The following is a 13645-nucleotide window of genomic DNA, read 5'->3' as shown; positions in this document are numbered from 1 at the left end:
GTTTTATTCATCTTGGAATTCCTAGGACCTAGCTCAAAGCATGGCACATATTAAGTGTCCAATAAAAAGAAAATGAATTTAATAGAAACTATATTTCTTTTTAAGAAAACAGGATGTAGGAATCCAATTGTACAAAATAGAGGCATTGTGACTTCCCTGGTGGTGCAGTGGTTGAGACTCTGTACCCCCAATGCAGGGGGCACTGGTTAGATCCCTGGTCGGGGAACTAGATCCCACATGCATGCCACAACCAAGAGTTCACATGCCACAAGTAAGGAGCTGGTGAGCTGCAACTAAGGAGCCTGCCTGCTGCAACCAAGACCCAGTGTAACCAAATAAATAAATAAATAAGTAAAAAATAGATGCATTTAGTGGGTGATGTTTTAACAAGGGGTGTTATTTCTTTCAATATGATATTTCCTGGAGAATTTAAAATACAATTCAGTTTTCAAATTATTACTATTATGTTCGTGAGCACATCTGCTGAGTAATAGGAGATAAATATTGAAACAAATATGCAAATAAAAAATTCCAATCTAAGATTTGGGACCAGTTTTATTCTCTGTCCTTCTTGTTCCCAATATGCAGTAATAACATCACTCCTGGGATTGGGGATTCTGACTGCATGCTCTGTTGACTCCTGTCTCATTCTCTGGGAGAAAGTAGCATGTGACCTGAAAGAACGTAGACCTCTCCAGGCTCTGTGTATGAATGAGGAGGCCACAAGAATATGCTGGCGACCTCAGCCCCTCCTCAAAGTCTCCGACGCTTTGTCTCACTTTTGCCCTTGATCGAGACTTCTAATCTTCTCCCTTTCTAGCTACCCCAGCAATTCAGCTGAGGGAGGCAGCCGACTATAGTGGCTGCACCTGGCACCCATTGTGAAGACTTTGGTATGCTGGGGTGGCTGGTGTCTATCCTTATCCTATAGCTTGCACTGCTGCACAGAGTTTGTGACAAAAACAGTGATGCCCACCCATCACACTCACCAAAAGTGTTTTTATGAACAGCTTTAAAAAAGGCATTATGTTGACATTGCAGTTCTTAAGACTGTGATGGCAGGAAAATGAGGAAGAAATTGAAGACAAGACCATGATACAGATAGAGGAAATATGTTTGCTCACTTCCTCAGCTACCACTGATATAGGACCCAGCACCACACCAGCCGCCCCTGGCTGGCTTCACCACGTCTTAGCGCATAGTCATACCTCTGTATTTTGGAGGAGCCATATTCTGTCCCTTAGACTCTCAAGTTTATAACATGCAGAGTCTCATTAAGTTTCCTTATCAAAATGGCATTTCCATCCCTTTCTGAAGAAGGTTAGACCTAGTCCCAGAGGCTGATTGGGATATAGGCCATCTTGTCCTCTCTATTATTTTTGGGTGTCTTTTCTAACCTTATTTTTCCCCAGGGCCCCTGCACAAGCCCTTCTCACCTCCGAACATGCAAATATGAAAAGCCCCCATGCAATTGTACGTTAAGCGTAGCAGGGAGATTCTGCTGCAGGTTGGTTAAGTCAGAGGCAGGAGGCAAGGTTGTTATTCCCATGATTGTGATCCCTATTAATGAACATGCATGTTCTGAACACTTAACATAGCTTCTTTTTGCCTTTGTTCTCTCACTGAATTTAAAAAATAAAGTATGGATTTTTTGGGGGGAGGGGGGACATGTGAAGTATTTTAATTTACCTGTGAATTAAAAACAGAACAATCAGATGTCATGTTCTCCTGTTGACCTCAGTAGCAAGTGGTGGTGTTCGGAAATGATCACACAGGTATTTCTACTTGTGGGCACTGAAATTACTTTTCTCTCTTTTCATTCCCTGACATCTTAGAAGGGAAAACAAGGACTTTTCATCTGTTTAGGGGCAAAGAACTGATGAAATGAGTGACACAGCACTTTTATTCTTGGCAAGGCTTGACATCAAAAGAGCAGTGGGAGATAGCTTTCAAGTGGGCCTTAGAAGAAAATCCAAAGGACTGCGTTTCTGCAGGGTCAGGCATCTCTATCCTGAGTAAATCATTCAAAACAACAGGGCTGGGGGCAGCGGGTACTGTCAGTCGCACATGTTGTTAGCTGTCACATTCTGTTCTGTTATGAAGAAGACCTTACAAGAACAGTGATTCATCGAATAAAATAGTTCATTAAGATAAAATTAGATGGTCAGGAAATTAAGTCAGCCTTTTAGAACTGTTACAGTAAAAAAGTACTTTGTAATATGGTGTTTTAAAATTCACATCCTAAATAATATTATCTTGATTATCTGTGGAGGGCATATCAGTGAAGAATCTTAGGAAGTGATGTGTTTTTCTGTAGAAGCCTTTTTTCCATCTATGCCAAGCTAGTATCCTAGACTGAATGTGAAAGTGCAACACTAGAAAAATGAAGAATGTAAGGTGCTAAGTTTTTGTTCTTTAACAAAAGGTTATTTTGGTCAAATTTCATCCCAAGTTTATTTATTGTATCTCACCTGGGCATCATTCTCTTGTTGATTCTATTTTTTTAGTCATCTGTTTCCCTCCCAACTTGTAACTATAACACCACATCTTGCTATGTATACATATATAGGCTTCATTTTGGAATCAATGAGATTAAAATGAAAAAAAACAAGGAGAACAATAGAATTTGGACATTTTATTTATGTATTTCATATTAAATTATTTACTGTAAAATCCATATTTTGGGTTTACGCAAAATGATGCTTTAATCTCATTGAACTATCCAGTACACAGTTTACATTTACTGATTGCCAGTGTTAAGTTGGTAGGTTTCTCAGAAACCCAAAGCTGATAATTGTCTCTGAGGAAGAAAGTACTCTGAGATACTCAAGACCCATAGAGATACAATGCAAACATCATACATAATTTAACATCTTCTAGTAGTTACATTTAAAAAGCTAAAGAAGAATACATTAATAGTATATTTAATTTAATACAGTGTATCTAAAATATTATCATTTCAATATGTAAATAAAATGTTAAAAATGTAGATACTTTACATTATTTTTTATTGTACCAAGTCTTCAATATTCAGTGTGTATTTTATACCATCTGAATTTGAGCAGGCCACATTTCAGGTGCTCAGTAACACTTGAAACCACATGTGCTTAGTGGCTACCATATTAGACAGCACAGCTCTAGGGCATAATAAGAGTAATAAAATTAGTACATGTTCTAAACATATGCATAACTATAATTTTAAAACATATTTTCCACAAGGTTGGGTTTTCTTAACATAAATTTTTAAAAATTAGATTCTGAAATCTCACAGGTACTAAGACAGGTATGTTATAGATGATGGATATATAAAATGAATTTAATTTTAAAATGCATTTAAAAAATATGGCCACAACTTATTTTTCATAAGTGGATTTATGCACATACACCAATTGAGTTGTCTGTCTGTTTCGTTTTTTTTTTTTTTTTGCGTTACGTGGGTCTCTCACTGTTGTGGCCTCTCCCGTTGCGGAGCACAGTCTCCTGACGCGCAGGCTCAGTGGCCATGGCTCACGGGCGCAGCTGCTCCACGGCATGTGGGATCTTCCCAGACCGGGGCACGAACCCGTGTCCCCTGCATCAGCAGGCGGACTCTCAACCACTGCGCCACCAGGGAAGCCCTGTCTTTTCTTAATTTTTGTCTATAGCTATTTTTTTTTTATAAGGTCTTCATTATTTCTTAATGGTCTAAGATTCTTAATTTTTCTTGTTAAAAATATATTGAAAGAATGAATTCAAGAGCCCAGCATTTTTAGAGCCAACATTACAAACTTCTCACTGTTGGCTGGATGCCTGCTTTGACAGGAGTGGTTTTTAATTTGCATTTAGAAATGCAATCATTAGCTTTTTTTTTTTGATTATTCGACTGCTATTGAGATAAATGCAGCATATTCTTCACTTCTTCTTTCCATCACTTTTTCTTTCCATCTGAAATTCTCTTTAAGTCAAATTCACCTTTGAGGACTCACACTGGCTAATCTCCTAAAACTTCTGCTAAAATGGACCCGCACCATTTTTTTTTTTTTTTTTTTTTTTTTTTTTTTGCAGTACGCGGGCCCCTCACTGCTGTGGCCTCTCCTGTTGCGGAGCACAGGCTCCGGACGCGCAGGCTCAGCAGCCATGGCTCACGGGCCCAGCCGCTCCACGGCATGTGGGATCCTCCCAGACCGGGGCACGAACCCGTGTCCCCTGCATCGGCAGGCGGACTCTCAACCACTGCGCCCCCAGGGAAGCCCCACCATTTTTTATTTAATGTAAGCAGTCTTGCTTTCTTTAAGTATTTTAGATACATTTGCTTTAACAAAAGTGAAAGAAAGACACTGCTTCTAAGTGACTTTGAGGTCAGGGAGTGAACTTGAATGTCACTGGTTGTGAGACCAGAATGTGGGAATCAGTCACGAATTTGGTAGTGAGTGCAGCTAACAACCAGGAGATTGTGCCTTATTCCACTGGTTTTCTCTATTCACCTTTGTGATGCACCTTTGTGATGAAAGTAGGATGTTGAATATTAATACATAGATGTGACAAACTGCCATATGGAAATAAGAAAAAGGGATATCTGAAATCAGTTCACTTAGAGTTCTAGTGGGTGCAAAGACTGCCATCTTTCAAGATAGGGGCCGGCAAACTTTTTCTGTAAAGGTCCAGATACTAGGTACTTTACGCTTCGTGGACCATATGGTGTCTCTCAGAACGACTCAACTGCTACTGTAGCTCAGAGCGCAGCCATAGGCAATATGCAAATGAACATGGTTGTGTTTCAGTAAAACTTTATTTACAAACAGGTGCTTGGCTGGATTTGACCCATGTAACCCCAGTGTAAGAGTCTGTTGGGTAGCTGCACTGCTACCTTCACCTTCTTAGATAGTTCTTGGAAATATCCACGTAATGGAAATGACTTTCTCCTGAATCACATTTGCCACAGTGAAACACATTTCTTGTGCACATTCTTATATCCCAAAGTAACTACTTTATTAGGTTATGGGTTTCGTTGCTCTAAGAGAGACCTGAAATTACAGCGGCTCAAGCAAGGTAGAGGATTATTTCTGTCATACCTAACTTGCCCTAAGAAGTGTATAGTTGATATAGTGATTTGAGGTGTCACCTCATCTTCATCCCCTTCATGGCTCACCACCACCCAGTCTGCCTCAGAACCGGCAGGAAGGGGATAAGGGCACAACCCGGAAGTTGGTCACATCATCTCTGCTCTATCTGATTGGTCAGCACTTAGCCAAATAGCCCCATCTATCAGCAAGAGAGGCTGAGAAATAGACCACTTATTCTTGCAGCCATGTGCCCAGATAAATTTCCAGAGCTCTTACTACTACAGAAAAGATGAATAGCAGTGGGGAACATGTAGCTGCAGCCAGCTTTTTGCTTTACCCTTGTATTTGTAGGACAGTTAAGGGCGTGAAAGGAGTTACTTTTTAAAGTTATATTTTACTGTAATTCATGTGACGGATTATATGCTGTTGTGTTATTTGAGAATAGAGACTGTCCTAAAGTCTTCAGGCATTTCTTCACACACTTGGTTAAAATATCATTTTACAATTTATGTAGCAACTATCTTGCATGTGCTAGTACTCTTCCTGAGTCCACAATGGACATTACTAATAAATCACAGCATTCTTTCCCACTGAACTCAGACTTGGCCTTAGACCTTCTATATCCTGCTATAGACAGCCTCTACCAATCAGGTAGAGATGGCATTCCATCAGCAATTTATTTGTTCTTCTTGCTTAAAGTTTTACCATTCTTCTTTTCGTATCTTTGACACCAATCTTATCTATAGACGATGACGTGGCAGTATATAAATGGAATGTTGTTTTATGTCTTTTAAGTCAAATCTCCTCCGTCCCTTAAATTTTGTCAAATTTTTATCTTGTTTTTATTTCCAGACCATGTCTTATATTTCATTTTTCTATAACTAATTTTAGTCACAAAACCAAAACTGGAATAATTTTATTCAACCTCTTAATTTTATAAATAGAGAAACTGAAACTCAAAAAGATGAAAGGAGTTACCCATGGGAACACAGCTTAGATAGTGAAACTAGACTTCTGAATCCCTGATTCCTACTCTAGTACTCTCTTTTTGCTGAGATCAAATCAATAAGTGACAAGAGTATTTAAAAATCAGGAATAATTATGATTAATTGGGTAAGACTGATTAATATCAGAACTTTAATTTCTCAGGTTTCTATTTCTTGCATCTGTAGGCAGGAACCAACATCTTTTATGTAAAAGTAATGGTATCCTGAGCAATCCTTGCTCTAATGCTTGACTGCTTCTAGAACTTTTTAAATTTTGCAAAATGGATTTGACATTGTGAAAAATAGGATTTGAAGATTGCTTTCTAGGACATCCTCATTCATGTTAGCCTATAAAGAATGATTCAGTTGTTCTTGTAATACCTGGGCATTTCCTGTTTCAGTGAGATGTCTTTATGTGAGATTGAAAGTCTTGATTTTTGTAGAATATTTTCCAGAGTAATTTATAATAGTGATTTAAAATTTGTCTTAGTATATTTTGACCCATGGGTCTATCAGGTTATATTGCTTCTTGTTTTATTCATATCTTTTTGTCCATCCAAAATTGCTTGTACTCTCTCAGGCAAGGCTGTCCACTTCACTTTCCCTTAGGTGCCAACAGTTTCTCAGCAGGTGGGCTGCTTATAACTGCTGTACCTGAAAACCCTCATTAATAGGCAAGTGGAGTTAGTTTATCTTATTCTTTCAAGAACAGAAAAAAAAACCCTCAGCAAAAATAAGTTCACAATAGAGAGCAAGCAAATCTAACTATAGTGTCTGCATCTAAGAAAGTATACTTTAAAAAGCAAATTTTAAAAGATTAAATCTTCCCATTAAAACTTTGAGTCCTCTAAGTACCAAAAATTATGGCACTTTCACATTACAGAGAAAATTAGTCTAATACAGTAGACCGAAGGAAATTTTGATAGACTCATGGATCAAAATATACCAAAAAGAAATTTGAAGAAGCGCTTGAAGGCAGCAAAACTTCATGACTATAACCAAAAGACAGAACATAATTTCAGTATGATGGAGCTAACCCTTGAGCTGAGCTCATTTCCCAAACCCTGGGAGCACAGTATACTCAGACACAGAGAGGACAAAATTGCCCTGCATACTGAAACCAAGCTCACATAAATTAGGGAATGTCTGTTCATCATTTGGACACCTTCCCTGGATGCATGGTATCCACTTTTATTTTGCTGCTTCCAAGCTGGCCCAACAAAAAACACTTCTGATAAGCAACGACTTACAAGCCCAGATGGCTCTTTTAGTGGGTTCATTTATTTAGCAAATTTTTTTTTTTTTTTTTTTTGCGGTACACGGGCCTCTCACTGCTGTGGCCTCTCCCGTTGCGGAGCACAGGCTCCGGACGCGCAGGCTCAGCGGCCATGGCTCACGGGCCCAGCCGCTCCACGGCATGTGGGATCTTCCCGGACCGGGGCACAAACCCGTGTCCCCTGCCTCGGCAGGCGGACTCTCAACCACTGTGCCACCAGGGAAGCCCTAGCAAATATTTAATGAACATTTGCTATGAGTTAGGTAACATGGAACCTACAATTGGAAAAGTCAAAGTCATGGCCCTCAGAAACCCACCATCTAATGTGCAAGATAAACAAATGAACAAATAATTTCCGGACTACATGGCCAATTGCTGTGGAAGCAGTGAGCTCTGCCTGAGTGTTGACAGAGGAGACAGTTGGAGTTGGCTGTGAGGCTTTGGGGGTTCAGGAAGTGGAGAAGGTGGGGAAAGAATACGAGGCAAAAGTGTCATGGGGGTGCACTATGGCCTTTTGGTTGTTTGGTGTGGCAGGGGTGGAAGGTGAGGGAGAGGGCGTGGCAGGGAATTTCAATAATTTAGCAAATATTGAGCAACTCTTTCACCTGGGCACTGTGAAGGGACTCTTAGGGTGCAGAGATAAATGCGGCTTATTCCTGGACCTTGAAGAATTAACAAAAGAGATGCGTGGTACAAATAAATTATATTTGGGTGGGGGTGTGATAAGTGTGTCTAGGTGGTTTTCCTCACAGGCATAATGCTGTTGAGAGGGATACCTGCAAAGGTGAGCAGCATACACTGCCTGCTCGAGAGGACCACATGGTCTAATGGGGGAACAGGTGCTGATGGAGAAGTTACAGCATCACAGGTACACCAGCAACTGTGACAAGTGTCATCTACAGGGTACAGAGTCCTAGAGAACCTACAATGCAGGATTATGTTCTGATTAGGGAGAGCAGGGAAAATTGTATTTACCACGAGTCCTCTTACACAATCATGTCTCCGTGCTTGAACTCTTAATTTGCTTTATCCAGCCTGGAGGTCATTTCAAGTAAGTTTTGAAAGAAGGTTACCTGAGTAACAGATTTTCAGAGCCCTTGCATCTCTAAGGATATTTGTCTTCTGCTTTCATAAATGACCAACAACATTGTAGAAAGTCTAAAGTTACAGCCTTAAAACTCTCTTAAGAGTTTGGGTCTTTGTCATTTGACAGTGTGATTTAGAATTGATATATTAGGCCTTCCTGATGTGTCCTAAAGCAGCCTTATTTTTGTCCGAATCTTACAGTTGTTCTCTTTAGTACTGAAACAATTATAGCAGTTTCTTAAAAAACTAAACATACTCTTAGCATATGATCTGGCAATCACAGTCTTTGATATTTATCCAAATGAACTGAAAACCTGTGTCCACACAAAGCCTGCACACCAATGTTTATAGCAACTTTATTCATAATTGCCAAAACTTGGAAGCAACCCAAATGTCCTTCACTAGGTGAATGGTAAATGAACTGTGATACATCCAGACGATGGAATATTATTCAGTACTATAAAGAAATGAACTGTCAAGTCATGAAAAGACATGGAGGGACCCTAAAGGTATATTACTAAGGGAAAGAAGCTAGTCTGAAAAGGCTACATACTGTAGGATTCCAATTATATGACATTCTGGGAAAGGTAAAACTGTGAAGATAATAAAAGGATCAGTGGTTGCCAGAGGTTAAGGGGAAGGGGGGAATGAATAGGCAGAGCACAAAGGGTTTTTAGGGCAGTGAAACTGTTCTGTATGGTACTGTACATGCCATTATACATTTGTCCAAATGCATAGAGTATACAACACCAAGAGTGAACCCAAATTTTAACTATGAACTTAGGATAATAATGATGTGTTAATGTAGATTCATGGATTGTAACAAGTGTACCATGTGGTGCTGGATGGCTGTGCCTATGTAGGGTAGGCGGTATATGGAAAATCTCTTTGCCTTTTGCTCAATTTTGCTGTGAACCTAAACCTGCTCTAAAAATAAAGTCTATTTAAAAAATAAACAAAATTCTCTTAAGTAAAAACGTCCTACTAGGAAATCTATACTTTGCCTGGAGTACTGTATCTTCATAGATATTTTTGGCAGGAAGCTGGAAGCACTGTTTTGAGGAAACCTAGTCAGATGTAATTCTCAACCAGACATTCCCTCAACTGTTACAATCATCTTCATTATGATGTTACCTTTATGCCTCTTGAGGAAGCAATGCATAGCCCTAGGAGAAAAGTTTGAGTGCTGCCGTAACTTGAATTCATTTTCATTCTAACTACAAATCCTTTAAGAAGGGCGTCCCTGAATACATAGTTCTCTCACATAATTTATGAATTATTTTCTATATAAGAATTACCAGTGTGATTCAAATTAAGACTGATATTCTCTTAAAGTCCTTGCTGCCAACAGAGGAAATATTTTTAAGTGACATGTTTCTCCTTTTGCATCTTATCCTGGAATCTTGTATCTCTCCCCCTCTTTAAGTATGAGGCATTTGGCTCTCAGATTTTTTAATTAATTAATTAATTAATTTTTTTGAGGTACACAGGCCTCTCACTGTTGTGGTCACTCCCATTGCGGAGCACAGGCTCCAGACGTGCAGGCCCAGCGTCCATGGCTCACGGGCCCAGCCACTCCGCGGCATGTGGGATCTTCCCGGACTGGGGTACGAACCTGTGCCCCCTGCATCGGCAGGCGGACTCTCAACCAATGCGCCACCAGGGAAGCCCCTCATATTATTTTTTAATATCTTTATTAAGATATAATTCACATACCAGAAAATCTACTTATTTAAAATACACAATTCAGTGGTTTTTAGTATATTCACAGAGTTGTGCAACCATCACCATAATATGTCAGAATACTTTACCACTCCCCGCCAAATCTCATACACGTTAGCAGTCACTACCCGTTGCCCCTTCCCTAGCCCTAGGCAAATAGTAATATACTTTCTGTCTATAGATTTGCTGATTCTAGACATTTAATATAAAGGAAACCATAACATATGTTAAGTGACTGACTTCTTTCACTTAGTATAATGTTTTTAAGGTTCATCTGTGCTGTATAGTACGTATCAGTACATCATTCCTTTTAACTGTCAAATATTCCTTTGTAACAATTTGAGGAATGCCAAACTGTTTTCCAAAGTGACCCTACTATTTTACAGCTCTACCGGCAAAGAATAAGGGTTTCAGTTTCTCCATATCCTCACCAATGCTCAATATTGTCTGTTTTTTAAAAAAATTATTATCACCATCCTAGTGAGTGTGAAGTGGCATCTCGTTGTGGTTTTGATTTGCATTTTCCTAATAATCTTGAACATCTTTTTATATGCTTACTGGCTATTTTTATATTTTCATTGGAAAATGTCTATTCAAATCCTTTGCCTTTAAATATTGTTATTTATATTTCTATTGTTGAGTTGTAAGAGTTCTTTATATAGTCTGGATATAAGCATCTTAATAGATATACGATTTGCCAATATTTCTTCCCAGTCTGTGGGTTGTATTTTCACTTATTTTTTACAGTGTCACTTGCAGTACAAAGAATTTAATATTGATATAGTTCAATTTATCTGTTTTACTCTTTTCTCATCTGTGTTTCTGGTGTTGTATTTTAGAAACCATTGCTTAATTTAAGGACGTGAAGACTTACTCCTATGTTTCTTTTAAGAGTTTTATGGTTTTAGCTCTTATATTTAGAATTTTGATCTATTTTGAGTGATTTTGTATATGAGGTGAGATAGTTCAACTTCATTATTTGTGTGTGGATATCCAGTTGTCCTAGCACCATTGAAAGACTGTCTCTTCCCCTTTGAAATATCTTGGCACCCTTTCTGAAATACTGTTGGCCATGAAAGCATGAGTTTGTTTATGGACTCTCAATTCTGTGCTGTTAATGTAGATATGTAGTCATATGCCATACCATATTGTTTTGATTACTGTAGCTTAGTGGTAAGTTTTGAAAGTTGGAAGTATCAGTCTTCCATCTTTGTTGCTCTTTTTCAAGATTGTTTGTTCTGAGTCCTTTGGATTTCCATATGAATGTTAAGGTCAGCTTGACAGTCTCTGAGGACAGTTGGGATTTTATTCAGGATTGCAATGAATCTGATGACCAATTTTGGGATTACTGATATTTTAACAATATTAAGTCTTACAGTCCATGAATATGGGATGTCTTTCCATTTTTTAAAATCTTCTCTAATTTCTTTCAATAATGTTTTATAGTTTTCAGTGAAGAAGTCTTGAATTTCTTTTGTTAAATTTATTCCTAAGGATTTTATTCTTTTTTGTGGTATTGTAAATGGAATGGTTTAAGTTCATTTTCATACTGTTCACTGTTCTTATATAGAAATAACTGCTTTTTTGTATACTGATCAAGTATCCTGCAACCTTACTACAATAATTTATTAGTTCTAATAGTACTTTACAGAATTTGTTAGGGTTTTCTCTATGCGGTCATAGAAGTGAAGATTTTCTTGGTATTAGGGAAGTCACTGATGGTTATGAACAGTTGTGTGGGTTGGAGGGGGAGACAGAAGCTCTACCAAAGGGGTCAAAGAGATGATTGGAAGTGAAAACATAGAGACAGTGAATATTAGACGACTACTTTAATAAGTTTTGCTGTGTTGTGGAGCAGATAAATGTGAGCAGTTCTTGGGGAGGGATGCAGGATACAGGAACACTTATTAAAGATGGGGGATCCCAGAGCATGTTTGTATGTTGATGGAAATGAGAGGGAAAGACACTAATAATTCAGAAGAGAGTTGCGGGAATCCTTGAGAAGCAGAGAGAGGGTGGGATCCAGAGCACAAATATGTTAGTCTTTGGTGGCAGGAGAAACACTTCTTCCATTGTAACAGGAAGAAAGGCACACCATTTGGGTACAGACACAGGTAGAGGTGATGCTGGGAAGATGGGAGAATTCCTATATGATTGTATCTAGCTTCTCAGTGAAATATGAGACGAGGTCAACAGTTAAAAATTAGAGTGGGTTAGAGGGAATATTGGAGGTCAGAAAACAGATGAGAAAGTGTTAAATGGGCCTCTTGGAGAATGGGGAAAATTTGCTTCTAGGACACATTAGATTTACTGGGCACATTTTGGTATCTGTTTTGATTTTAAGAAGAGCCCAGTCAGCAACGCTATGCTCATTTTCTGAAGGGCAGGCTCCCAGGAGGTGGATAGTTCAAGTAGAGTTGGCTGTTTTCCCACATGAGTGAATAAAGGATCATAAAGTAATAATGGGGTACATGTGCTTTACCACACATATATAGCCACAGACTCACACACACCACACTTATTCACATGCATACTACATGCCATGTGCATGCATACACACACTCACACGTATCACACTTACATACACACCCTCACCACACTCAAGCACTAGCCCACTTAATTTTTACAATAAACCGCCAACAGCATTTTACTGTTTTTGAAGTATGGGAAGATTAAAGGGTACTTATGGTTTCCTCTACGTGAATCATTCTCCCCACTGTTACTCAAGTGTTTTAAGCATGATCATGAAATAAAGTAGAGCAAATGCTAAGATTCTGTTATGGCCATTTGAGCCATCTCTTCAGTGAACTTTGCCTTTGGAGCTTTGTCCTCTGACACCTAGCCTACGACTGTCCTGACTGTCCCAGGACCTCCTGGTACAGTGGATCTTCTCCAGACTTTCCTCTACACCCACCCACCATCTCTATTCGCTCATCAGTGTCATTAGAATTCAGGCTCTGTTCCTCATTGGCTGTGTGATTGACTGTATAATATGGGAGCAATAATAATTTATTGTGAGGATTAAAAGATAGAATGCATGGAAAGTACTCGGTTCCATGCACGTTTCCAAAAAATGCCAAATTGATATTTCTCTCTCCCTTAACCTCAATCTCAATATCTCTTAACCTATTTTATCTCTTCTCATCATATTTCCTCAAGGATTTTCATTCAGCTAAGCACTTTTACTAATTTAATTCTTGATGATAGAATTTTAAGTTTAATAAGGTTCTTCTGGAAATAATGTCAGAATCTACAGTTGACTCAAATAAGACTTCAGCGGGGCAAAATAATTTTATTTGGGGCATGCAGATTTTTTTCACTTGGCTCAAATCATACAGAAGAACTGACTTCGATAATCATGAATTAAGCTAAACTGTAACATTGAGCACAAGAATTATTTTCTTGCCCTGGTTGTTCAAGTACTTCATAAGTAAAATGAATTATTAGGCCTTTTGAAATATCTTTGAAATATCACAGCTTTGTTCTGTATTTAAGGATTCTTGACAGTGTAGCAGAACAACATTGCTGTTACT

The 13645-nt window shown here is 38.6% G+C and overlaps 1 long non-coding RNA gene across 1 annotated transcript in view; it reads left to right on the top strand.

Moving 5' to 3' along the window:
* LOC116743238 overlaps positions 1 to 13645 on the top strand; it is a 243334-nt gene that overhangs the window by 134161 nt on the left and 95528 nt on the right. The gene's annotated exons all lie outside the window — the stretch shown is intronic.

Source organism: Phocoena sinus, chromosome 18, assembly GCF_008692025.1.
Source record: "Phocoena sinus isolate mPhoSin1 chromosome 18, mPhoSin1.pri, whole genome shotgun sequence".
NCBI lineage: Eukaryota > Metazoa > Chordata > Mammalia > Artiodactyla > Phocoenidae > Phocoena > Phocoena sinus.
The sequence above is the reverse complement of the archived record's forward strand: the minus strand, read 5'-3'. Positions and strand labels throughout refer to the sequence as shown.